Raw genomic sequence first — 12,895 nt, forward strand, 5'->3', positions numbered from 1 at the left:
GCTTACTCATCTTCTTTATTGGTACTCTATAACAGTTATAGCTAATCTGGCAGTCCTTGGACCTGAGACCTAAAATTTTCTTGTGTTTCTATCTGCAAGATTTTATAGTTTTCATATCTTTCTGCTTTGTAATTTCCTCTCTTTCATTATTGATATGAATCAAGATGACACCCAGAAGCCAAACCACAAACTCAATGCATTTTGTCTTTCAATTTCCTCTTCAAAATACATTAGTCAATTAATATTTTTAACATTTTTGTTGACAAATATCATAATTATAGACAATAACTGATGATAATTCCCTCCATATCCTCACTATCCCCTTTGCAACTGCACTCTCCATTATACATTTTTCTGTCTCAAACAGTCTCTCTTTCATTTTGATACCATCATAAGATAGAAGAAAGAAGCAGATAGAAAGAGAGAATGGTTGCTCCAGGGCTTCTTGACACTGAAAATACACTCCAGACATATGCACTCCCTTGTGCATCTGGCTTATGTGCATCCTGGAGAATCAAACTGGGCTCCTAAGGCTTCGCAGGCAAATGCCTTAACCACTAAGCCATTTCCCCAGCCCTCTTGGTCCTTTCTGAAATATCATAATCTGAGCCTTTGCAGTCTAGTTTTCTCTTGGTCTTCTGCTCTTCCAAACTCCCACTAGAATGGCCCATAAGGCTCTACTTACAGCATTATAAATATTCTCTAGTACAAAGTTTGAATTCATTTCACATGCTTTCTACAAACTACTTCCAAAGAGCATTAGGAGGATATATTCTGGTTTTTCACAGCAATGCTATCACTTTTTAGTACCAGTTTTCTTTATAGTTACTTTCTCAAGGTTTAGACAAAATATCAAATCAGTATAAGAATTGTCCCTCCTCTCGGGTTACCCTCTCCCCCTCCTGCACAGCCATAATTAAAACATCAGAGGTCTCACTATCTGTGGTAGTTTGAATATAAATGTATGTCCCCTATATGTTCAGGTATTTTTGATTAAAATTCCTACTAGTCTTAAATTCCTGCTGCAGTAGGCATTTTACTGGGGGGTGGATCTTGATTCCTATCCTACTGGGTGTGTAGAGGGCCAGTTTGAACTCTGGCTATTCGTAATTGCTGCTGGTGTTCTCTCTCTCTCTCTCTCTCCTATCTCTCTCTCTCTCTCATTCTTTCTCTAATAGATGTTGATGGGAGCCCACTTTTTTGCCATGGTAAAGCTTTCTCTCAAAACTGTAAACCTGGGGCTGGAGAGATTGCTTAGTAGTTAAGGCCCTTGCCACAAAGATAAGGACCCATTGTCGATTTCTCTCTCCACATCCCATGTAAGCCACATGCACAAAGGGCAAGGTTGCACAAACCCATTAGGTAGCACAAGTGTTTGGAATTCAATTTTGATGGTTGAGGCCCTGGCATACCAATTTATTCTCCCTCTCTCTCTCTATCAAAAAAAAAAAAAAAAAAAAAAAAAAGGACGGGGGCTGGAGAAGTGGCTTAGCAGGTCAGTGCTTGCCTGTGAAGCCTAAGGACCTCAGTTTGAGATTCGATTCCTCAGGACCCACTTTAACCACATGCACAAGGGGTGAATGACTCTGGAGTGTGTTTGCAGTGGCTGGAGGCCCTGGTGAGCCCATTCTCTCTCTCTCCCTCCCGTTTTGTCTCTCTCTGTCACTCTCAAATAAATAAGTAAAAATAATTTTTTTTTTTTAAAGGACTGTATGCTTGAAATAAACTACTTTATCCCATAAGCTGCGTTTGGCCTAGTATTTTTTCTAGCAATGAAATTTCCTGCAACACTCCCCCAAAGAAGTTCTGCAAGGTTGAAGTTGGGGTCCAGTAAGCCAAGCTACAGCAGGTTCCAATGAAATTCTCCCACAGAGCATTACAGGCTCATCATACTCTTCTCTTTCTCTCTCTCTCTCCCTTTTCCTTATTCTCTCTTTTCTCACCTTCTTTTGCAGTATGATGTGTGCAATCTTCTGTTTGCCTCACTACCTCACCCCTCTTCTGTTTGCTGCACAAACAGCCTTTGTCTCCCTCTCTCTTTCTCCCTCTTCTGCTTCTTCCTCTCTCTTACTCTTTCCTCTCCTTTTATGTTCAAATTTACCTCTTACATCTTTCACTCTCCTGTATGAAGCTTACTTCCCTTTCCCTTCAGCTCCACCTCTGAGTTTGGTCCCATTCCACCCCTTTGATCCTACAGGTTTTCAGAGTTTCTTTCCACCTGCCTCTTGTCTCTTGACTCCAACTTCGTATTCCTTTATCTTCTGCTCCAGTTCCCATTCCCCACCAGAATTCCCCTCCATGCTGCTCTGAACCATAGCAATTCTCAATGGCATTAAGTAAAACTTCCTTGCCCAAGAAAGTCATTATCATTATCTTCTATTCAGAACCTGACAAAAAGTGCACGTTAGGAAGGGCAATTTTGGCTTTCAGCTCCAGAAGTCGAATTCATTATGGCAGGGAAAGCATGGCAGACAACATAAAGCAGGTGGTGTAATATTTCTGTATCAGCAGGGAGGAAGTGCATAGCATCAACACAAAAAGCAGCGTTTGACTGTAAACCCCCAAGACCTGCACCAGTGACACACTTCCTCCAGAAAGGCTCAAACTTCTAAAGTTTCCACAACTTTCCTGAACAGCACCACCCACTGAAGATTAAGCAATCAAGTACATGACCCTATGGGGGCTAGTTTACATTCATACCACCACAGAGATAGATTTATGTTCATATCTATGAAGCAGCTTCTAGATTTAGATTGATTGAGGTGGAAAGACACATTCCAGTTGTGGGTGGCACCATTCCATGGTCTGCGGTCTCAGCCTGAATGAAAGGGAGAATGTCAGTTGAGAATTCACTAATAATCTGTCTCTACTTCCTGACTGCAGATTGAATGCAAGCAGATATCTCATGCTTCTGACACAATGCCTTCTTTGCCATAATTAACTCCATCCATCCCTTTGAATGGAAAAAAAAAAAAATCATCTTTTGCCCTTCAGTTACACTTGGCTTCAGTGTTTTTTGTTTGTTTGTTTGTTTCTGAACTCTTGGTGCTTACCTTGATAATTCTCTCTCTTTAACATGTGTAGTGTATGCCTGTAAAACTTGCACCATGTAGACAGCATCAAGTTCTGCTGCCAACTAGAGCTAAACATGACCCCCACACACACACAACAATAGCTATTGTCGTAGTAGCCTCCCAATTTCTGCTGCCAAGAAAAATAGTTCCTTAATTGTACTTGTTTGAGAGTAGTGTGGGCTGGAAGTTTTTATTGTTCAAGCATTCTTATGTACACACTTGCCTTTGAAATAAAAGCATTTCAAATAATTTTTTGTTTTTATGCCATAAAGCCTTTAATGAGTATAGTTTTGCCTGCCAGACACCTTTTCTCTTGTACTAGTGCAAAGTGCAAAGTTATTCTTTAAAAATGTTAGCAACTTTGACCACTGCTGCCTTGTCCTTTACTTTAAATGTGCTGAGGTCATTGATAGATCATGCCAGTACTGCTATGGAAGTCAGATTATTGTTGGCTAGCTCTCAGAGCTAACAGGGAATAAAATAGCCTACAGTACAAACAGAGGACCCTGAAAATTACAACAGTGACTAGCTGGCCAAAATATGCTTACTGTTGAAACAGTGGCATACAGGTTATGGGAGCAATCAACTGCTCTCAGATTTGATTTGAGGCACAATCAGTGGGAAGGAATTTATTTCTGGTATTGAGAACCGAGTCAGAAACCTATGCCTTAGAAGTTCATTGAAAAAGGAAGCTTCCATTGTTTTGGGATTGAAGGAGAGATTCTGCCCATCAAAAATGTTTTCTAGGGCTGGAGAATGGATTAGCAGTTAAGGCATTTGCCTGCAAAGCCAAAGGACTCAGGTTTGATTCTCCAGGACCCATTTAAGCCAGATGCACAAGGGGCACATGTATCTGGAGTTTTTTTGCAGTGGCTAGAGGCCCTGGCATGCCCATTCTCTTTCTGTCTGTCTCTCTTCTCTTTCTCTCTCTTCTTGCAAATAAATATATAAAAATTTTTAAAAGTACCAAAGATGGCCTTGAACTTTAATTTATTTTCTCTAAATGTCCATGCTTATCCCCTCTGATCCATGCATCTCTCACTTTTGACTGAAGAATATGTTTTTTATAGATGGTAGTGAATACCAGGGAGACCCAGAATCCATATTCCAGTTCCCAGGAAACTTTAAAGAGAAAGTAGAAATATGAATGTTATTCTCACTGCTCTCCTGAGAATCTTCTCTACAGAGATGGTGGTATATGTTGAGGAAACTCAAAACTTACCAAAGCAGAAAATCAGATGTGGCCGAGAACTCAAACTAAAGGGAATTTAAAACATGCATTCTTGGGCTGGATAATTGTCTTAGCAATTAAGGCATTTGCCTACAAAGCCAAAGGACCCAGTTTCAACTCCATAGGACCCACGTAAGCCAGGTGCACAAGGTAGTGCATGCTTTTGGAGTTTGTTTGCAGTGGCTGGAGTCCGTGGCATGCCCATCACCCCCTCTTTCTTGTTATCTCTCAAATAAATAAATAAAATTAAAACATTACAATAAAACATGCTTTCCAATGTCCAGGGAATATTGTGGAAGTGGGGGTTGAAACCATATAAGAGCCTCAGGCTATAAATGGGTACTTTGGAGCATTGTTCCCCCCATAGAAACTGACTTATGCACTCATGACCACACATGGTTACCAATATGCCTAATGAGGAGAGGCCTCAGTGGAAGGTGGGTTGGGGAGAGGGAACATAATAGTATAACAAAATGGGAATGTGACCAATTTGCTTTGTGTTCATGCATTATGTGTATTATAGTTCTCCATTACCAAATAATTATACACTTTAAAAAGTCAAAAGAAAATAATAACAAATGCACTCAAACTCCTTTCCTTTATTTTGCATTCTCACTATAAACTGCGCAAAAATGTCTACATTGACCATGCTATATCCTGAATTATCTTAGCATATGATTTCCTCTGCTGAATAAATTACCCACTTCTTTCTTTTCATTTCTTTCTTTTTGTTGTTGTTGTTGTTGTTAAGTAGAAATTTTGTATGGATCCATCATATGTTGGCATGATCATTTCCCTCCTCTCTGTTCCAAGTCCTCAGAGAGTCCTCCTTCAGTTCAATTTCACTCAACTTTTCAGGACATGAGAAGAATGTAATCATGGTCCCTGATAAACTATAATGGACTCTATTCCAGGATACTGTCCCATTCTGGAAATCTCATGAGGACGGTATTTAGCATTCACATTTGTGTTGATATTCTTAGCCTCTGAACTTCCACTAGAATGGCCTTTCAACCTCTCCTTACATTATTATCTGGCTTCCTTTTCTGTTCCTCCAAACTCTTCACCAAAAATAATTCCAAATACTGAACAACCATATTACAAGGCTTATCACATCAGCAACCCCAGTTTTCTGGTAGTGATATTCTACATTACTCTTCTCTTTGCTAAGGCAAATTATCTAATAGAAGTAAGGCAAGAAAGAGAAAAGAAAAGAAAGGAAATCACAGTTTCAGAGAATTTTCAGTTCATTGTAGTGGAGAAGACATGGACAGCTGGTATGTGTGGTTGTTGCTCCTCACATCATGGTCAACCAGGAAGCCAGGGGAGGGAGAAACACAGACTCCTCCCTTAATATGTCACATTTGGTATTAACTTTCTGATCTGAGAAACAGATAGATGATATGGCAACCTCATTCAGTACTTGTAATGATAAAATGAAAATGGTTTCTCTAGTACAGGTCTGAAAATGTCTAATTTTATTAGCTATATTAATCATTTTCCAAAAGGAGAGAGAAGACACTATTTCAGTGTAAGACTTCAGTAAAGACTTGGTTGAGTTCTTACCAGGACTAGAAAGATGATAGAATGAGGCTAGAAAGAGATGGCTCCACAGTTAAGGCGCTTTCTGGAACAGTCTAAGGACCCAGGTTTGATTTCCTTCTACCCATGTAAAGCCAGATGCACAAAGTGGTTCATGCATCTGGAGGTTGTTTACAGAGGCCCACCTCACCCTTCTTCTCTATTTCTCCTCCTAAAAATAAATATTTTTAAAAAGATGTCAGGAAAGTTATACTAATTTCAACCTCTGATTAACAACTATTTTAAATAGCATAATGGGCAAAAAGTGGATGAAAAGGAGGGAAGGAAATATGGTGTGAGAGACATTGAAATACTTGGGTTATACCCTACTTCACTGTTAAGAGCCTTGTCTCTGGAGGACTAGGATAGAGGGTGACTAGGATTTGATGCTTCTTAACCCACTTTCCTGTTATTTTTAGTCCCTCCTTCCTTTAATGGCTTTAGTCATCTAAATCACAGTGGAGACCAAGAAAGGTCTTATAAACCTGGGCAAGTTGATGCCTTCAGATGAAAAATTGCTTTTCCATCTTTTCTATAATTTCATCATCTGCTCTGGCAGAGGAGGTCAAGAAAATAAATACTTATATGTCTCTGAAGGCTGTTGCAATCATGAAAGGAAAAAGAGTTGCAATAGTATTCAAATTAATTAAATATTCCTTTCCTAGGGAAATCCCACTCTTTTCCAATACCTACAGAAAGGCTCCACTAACTGTGCTGCTCAAAGGAGCTCTAGCAATACTCACACTAAAATTAGTTTTAACATGTGGCTGGCAGCCCAGTTTAGAGTAGTGGAATGACTAAGTTATCCACATGTTTTCAGACAGGTTCTTAACATGCTACCAACATTTATTTCTACATTTAACATACATTATTGAAACTACTTATTAGTTCCACCCACACATACATTAGATACCCACCAGAATTAAGAATTCAAAGAGGCAAGGACTATCATATGTTTTGAATCAAAATTCCATTAACATTTTTGCTGCCCCATGCATGTAAAGGGCCCTTTAACATCCTGATGGCTGGGGAGAGCCTGAAATGTAAGCCTCCAGAATTTTAATAGTGTAACTACACCTTTTCCTCTAAAAATCCCTTTTATGGTTGGCTTTATAATTCCTATTTTTTTTTTTTTATTAATTTTGTGCTCAGTGAATACAGTCAAGTTGGTACCATAGTTTGCCTCTTCCCGTCCTCCCCGCTTCTCAGAGACCCTTCTAGTTGGGGAATATGGGTCGTGCATTGTGGGGGTAGCCATCAATTATGGGTAGGAGGCAATGTCTCTGTGTATCATGACCCAACATGTGGTTCTGACATTTTTTCCACCCCCTCTTCTGCAAATTTCCCCAAGCCATTTTACATTGCCTTTGTAAGGGCGATCTGGCTGCGACATCTGTCACCCCATTGATCGCCAGGGTTGATTCGGCTGATCTGGCTGGCTAGGCGGGTGTCCCCTTCCTCCCTCACCGCTCCATGTGCATCCCTCCCTAAGCTGCGCGCTCGGTCGAAGAGGACGACCTTCCCCGAATAGAGGAGGACCGGTATAAGAGCAGCTGTGCTCCCCTGCTAGAACCTCCAAACAGGCTCTCAAGGTATTCTTCTTGCATTTTAAATTCAACAAAAGTTGACAGAATTCTTTTAAATATTCTCAATAAAGCATTAGATTTATGTAATTCAGTAATCTGACTTTAATCAGTAAGTCATAAACTACTAATAACAAGATAACCTTAGATTATTTGATTATACTACTAAAAAAATAGCTTTAGATTATTTTATCATGTCACTCTGTAAATGCCTTTTATTTATTTATTTTTTTTTGTGCTCCTCAGGATTGAATCCAGAATATTATGCATGAAAGATAAGCTGTCTTCCATTAAACTATAATCCTATCCCACTTTTCAATATTTACATTTAATGTTTACTTATCCACTTCCCATTTCATACTTTGGGGACATATTTTAGTCAGATTATTATGTTAGACATTTAAGGTATATCTAATATATTTTTGAAAATATAACAACAAAAGTAATAAGTAATGTGTACCCTGGTATGATAAGCCACATTTCAGCTGTTCAAATACTTTATTTTATGAAATGGATTGGTTCAACGATATAGCATGATTCACACTTGTTTGCATTTTTATTTGTATATAGTATATGCATGTGTATATGTTTTATGTGGTAACTGAGTATGTACATTTGTGCATGCATGAGTATGGAAGCCAATGACTGTATATTTGCCTCAGTCACTATACACTTAATTATATTTTGCTAATGTTAAAAATATATTAATTGGGAGCATAAGTATATAAATATATTATAAATTGGTCATATTCCCATCAGATCAGCTTTTGTCCCTCTCCATTGGCCCCATCTACTGTGTTCCTTCCTCAGCAAATATATCTGTAATCACCATAGGAACATAAATGCACCAGTAAGGTGTTAGAAGAAACACCTCATAGAATTCCTTCCTACCCTGTCACTCTCAAATTCTTTCCACTGTCCCTTCTGTAATGTGCTCTGAGTCACAGAAAGCATATTAGAAGTCTTCTGTACTGTTGAGCTCTTGGAAAGCATCCTGGTTTCTGCTTTGATGAGTTTTGAGACTTCATATCTACCACCATCTCCACAGAGAAATTTGCCCGGTTAGCAGGGTGAACAGAGTTCATATTTAATCCAACAATTCCTCTACAATGTGAACTGGGCCCTGGTGGGCATTATAGAGATGAATTGTCCAGTGATAGGCTCTTGGCTTTCTCTTCTTGTGATTTCAAAGGGTCTTGAGTCTAACCGGTATTTTCTGCCATCCATAATAAGCAGTTTCTTTATACAAGAGTGCTAGACACATTAGTTAACAGTGATACACATGCACATTTAGAAGGCTTATGAAGGGCATAACCTCCATAATTACCCAAGAACAATGGAAGCTTCCCTCTAGGGTCTATGGCCTCCTAAGCCATAGGTTTTCGAATTAGTTCTCAATATCAAGCACCAATTCCACCCACTACACAGGACTCATAGCCAATCAGAACTGTTGATTGCTCTCGTAACTTAGGTGCCACTATAATGACACTCAGTACACCTTGCATGGCTAGATAATTTTGTAGCTTGAAGAATTAATTGTTTGTTCACACTGATAGTGGCTTTTATCCTTCAGCAGCTAACATAGCTTTTTTCCACGTATCAAGCTAGCTGGCAGGGAGATGGCTTCCATTTCAGATCCAGCTTAATTTCTAAATGTCCTCTTACCATATCCTGTGATTTCTTCTGTATTAAGTCTTGTGGGTAACCAAGCATTCTGGAAAAGCCCTGCATTATTTGGGGGGCTTCATGGATCTCACCACACAACAGCTTCCTGTGTGGTGAGGGTGACTCATCTCTGCCAATGGTATCAAGCAGCAACAATGTATAGTTTAAGGCTAAGGTTTGTCTCATATTTTCTTATTAGCTCATGAAGAAGTAGGTTTCTATAGTATTTATTTATATTGTCTCTAGTTTAGTACTTTGATCACTCCTCTTTCACTATTTCCCTTTAACTTGTCTTCCTAGACCTCTCTTCACCTGTATTCTGACCCTCCACTTGCTGATCCACTCTTTAGTCTGCTACCTCCCCCCAATTTTCCTCTTACCATGCCTAATTCTAGCTTCCTGTCTCATGCTACTGATTTTAACTAAAAGTTATAAACAGAACAAACAATTTCAAGTTAGGATCCTCATATGAGAGAGAACATGTGGCTGTCTTTCTAAACATGGGTTACCTCAATTAATAAAATTGTTTTCAATATCATGTATTTTCCTGCAAATTTCATAAATTCATTTTACTCACAAGCATTATATAACTCCATGGGATGCCACATCTTCATTATCTATTCATCAGTTGATAAGCACCTTGGCTGAATCCATTTCATAGCTGTTCTATAGCACCAAACAAACATGGGTGAGCCAGCATCTCTATATGGAAGAATAGGTTATAAAAAGTATATGCCAAGGGTGGTATAACTAATATGATATATCTATTTTAAGATTCTATTTTTAATATTATTTATTTGAGAGAGAGAAACAGAACATAGAGAATATAGACACATGCTACTGCAAGTGAACTCCAGACACATGTTCCAGCTTGTTCATCTGTCTTTACAGGGGTACTAGAAAATCAAACCTGGGAAATCAGGCTTTTAAAGCAAGTGCCTCCTATGACTGAGCCTTCTCTCCCTCTCTGATTTTTCTTAGAAAAAAAAAAAAGAAGAAGAAATTACATTGGCAAACGTTATGCTATTCACAACGTACTCTGATGATAATCCCCTCTCCCTACCCACCTTTGTCTATATCCTCCAGTGAATCCCTTTTTTATTCCAGATAACCTCTCTTTGACTGTTATGTAATAATTTTGGCTCATACACTTTTTAACCACCGCATCTATACTTGTCTCTGAAGATTGTAGGAAATGATACGTCTTTCTTAGCACTGAAATTCTTCTCAGCACTATGGTGAGTTTTGGGTCTCCCCAGTAATTACCGTCATCTGAGAAATGAAGTTTCCTTACAAAGGTGGGAGTAGCATTAATGCATGGGCATAAACATAAATACTTAGAGGACAGTATGGTGGAGATAATATATCCTTGTAGTTAAACAGCACTATTAGGTTCCATCTAGACATTATGACATCTATTCATAGACTTTGTACAACATTTTTATATGAGAAAGGAATTCTCTCCTGTTGAGTGATATATCAAATCCAATCAGAAAACAGTTGGTATAATCCATGACAGATATTCCATCATTGTACCAGTTGGCACATTTGACCTGATGGACCAGCCATGTAGGTCCACTGCTGGTTAAGACCATTGATGACTTTTCTTCACCAGCAGGCTGCAAAGCACTTTTCCAGCACCATTAACAGTCTTAAGGGAGAATGTTTCCAGCTTCATACAGATTTCCACATTGTTTGTACAAGTTTACAATCCCAACAGTGAGTTAGAGCTCCTCTTTCCCCATACTTTCACCAGTATTTGTTGTCACTTGATATTTTGATGATAGTGATTCTGACTAAAGTGAGATGAAATCTTAAAGCTTTTATAATTTGCAATTTCCTGATGGCTAAAGATGTTGAATATTTTTTATATGTTTATTGGCCATTTTGATTTCTTCCTAAGAACTATTCCCTCCCTCATTTGCTGATTGTACTGTTTTATTTGTTTGTTTGTTTAGGTTTTGAATTCCTTCTATATCCTAGTTATTAAATGTCTGTCAGATGAATAGCTAGTGGAGATTTAATCCTATTTTGTAGGTTGTTGGGTTGACTCTGTTGATAGTTTGTATAGCAGCAAAAGAGATTTTTAGTTTTAAGAGATCCCGTTGGTTGATAATTTATTTTATTTCCTGGGCCAATGGAGGCTTCTTCAGAATGCATTTTTCTATTTCTATATCTGGAAGTTTTGTACCTCCTTTTCCTCTAGTCTTTTCATAGTTTCAAATTATGTACTAGGGTTATTGATCCACTTGGAATTAACTAGGGTTCATGTAACAGGGATCTGGGATTCATCCTTCATACGTAGTTATCTAATTTATCCAATACCATTAATTGAAAATGCTGGTTTTTTGTTTGTTTAAAATTTAGTGTTTGGTGTTTTTTTTTTTTTGCCTTGTTGTCAAATTATACTTGAATTCACTGATCTCTGTGTCATGCTATTTCTAATACCATGGCTTTGTAGTAGATCTTGAAATCAGGTTTGGTGGTACTACCAGCAGTATTCATTTGTCTGAAAACATGCTTGCATACCTGAGGGTTTTTGGGTTTCCATATGAATGTGTAGATTTTTTTTTTTAATTTCTGTGAAAAATGGTGCTGGAATATGGAATTAAATTGCATTGGATCTGTGTATTGCTTTTGGTAGGCTGGCCATTTTCACATTATTAGTACTTTCAATCCATGACCATGGGAGAGCTTTCCATCTTCCTGTGTCTTCAAGTCAGGGTTTTAATGTTTGTAGTGTAGAAACATTCACTTACTTGATTAGGTTTCTTCTAAGATATTTAGTTTTTGTGGCTATGTACATGGGACTGTTACCCTGATTTTTCTCTTGGTGTGTTCATCATTGGCGTATAAGAAGGCAACTGATTTATTAAATTATTTGTTTGAATGAGAGAGAGAAAGAGATAGTAAGTATGGTTGTAACAAGACCCCTTGTCACTGCAAATGAACTCCAGATACATGCATCACATTGTGCATTCTGCTTTACAAAGGTACTGGAAAAGCAAACCTGTGCCTGGAATATTTGCAAGTAAGCACCTTTAAAAACTGAACCATCTCCCCAGCCCAGTAGGCTACTGATTTTGTGTGTTTTAATTTATATCTTGGAACTGCTAAAAGGGTTTATCACCTCTAGGATGCTTTGTTTTGTTTGTTTGTTTGTTTGTTTTTGTTTAGTTTTTGGAGATAAGGTCTGCCTCTAGCTCAGGCTGACCTGGAATTCACTATGTAGTCTCAGATGGCCTCAAACTGAGAGAGATCCTTCTATCTCTGCCTCCCAAGTGCTGGGATTGAAGGTGTGGGCCACCACATCTGGCTTTAGGAGATTTTTTTATTTGTTTGTTTGAATGTTTTAAATAGGCTTTAGGGTATCCTAAAAAATTATCAAATTTTCTGCAAAAAAGAGAGTTTGAATTCCTTTCCACCTTGTAACCTCCCTTTTTCCTTTTTTTTTTTTTTTTTTTTAGGTAGGATTTGGCTCTAGCACAGTCTGACCTGGAATTCACTATGTTTAATCAGGATAGCCTGGAACTCACCGATCCTTCTACCTCTGTTTCCCAAGAGCTGAGATTAAAGGTATATTATACCATCACACCAGGCAAATTATATCCCTTTTATTTCCTTGTCTTATTATATTGCTGTATAGAATATTTCAGATACTATATTAAATCAATTTGGGGAGAGTATGCACCCCTGTATTGTTTCAGAACTTATTTGGAATGATGTAAGGTTTTCCCCTTAAGTATAATATTGGGTTTAGT

Source organism: Jaculus jaculus, chromosome 1 (genome assembly GCF_020740685.1).
Source record: "Jaculus jaculus isolate mJacJac1 chromosome 1, mJacJac1.mat.Y.cur, whole genome shotgun sequence".
NCBI lineage: Eukaryota > Metazoa > Chordata > Mammalia > Rodentia > Dipodidae > Jaculus > Jaculus jaculus.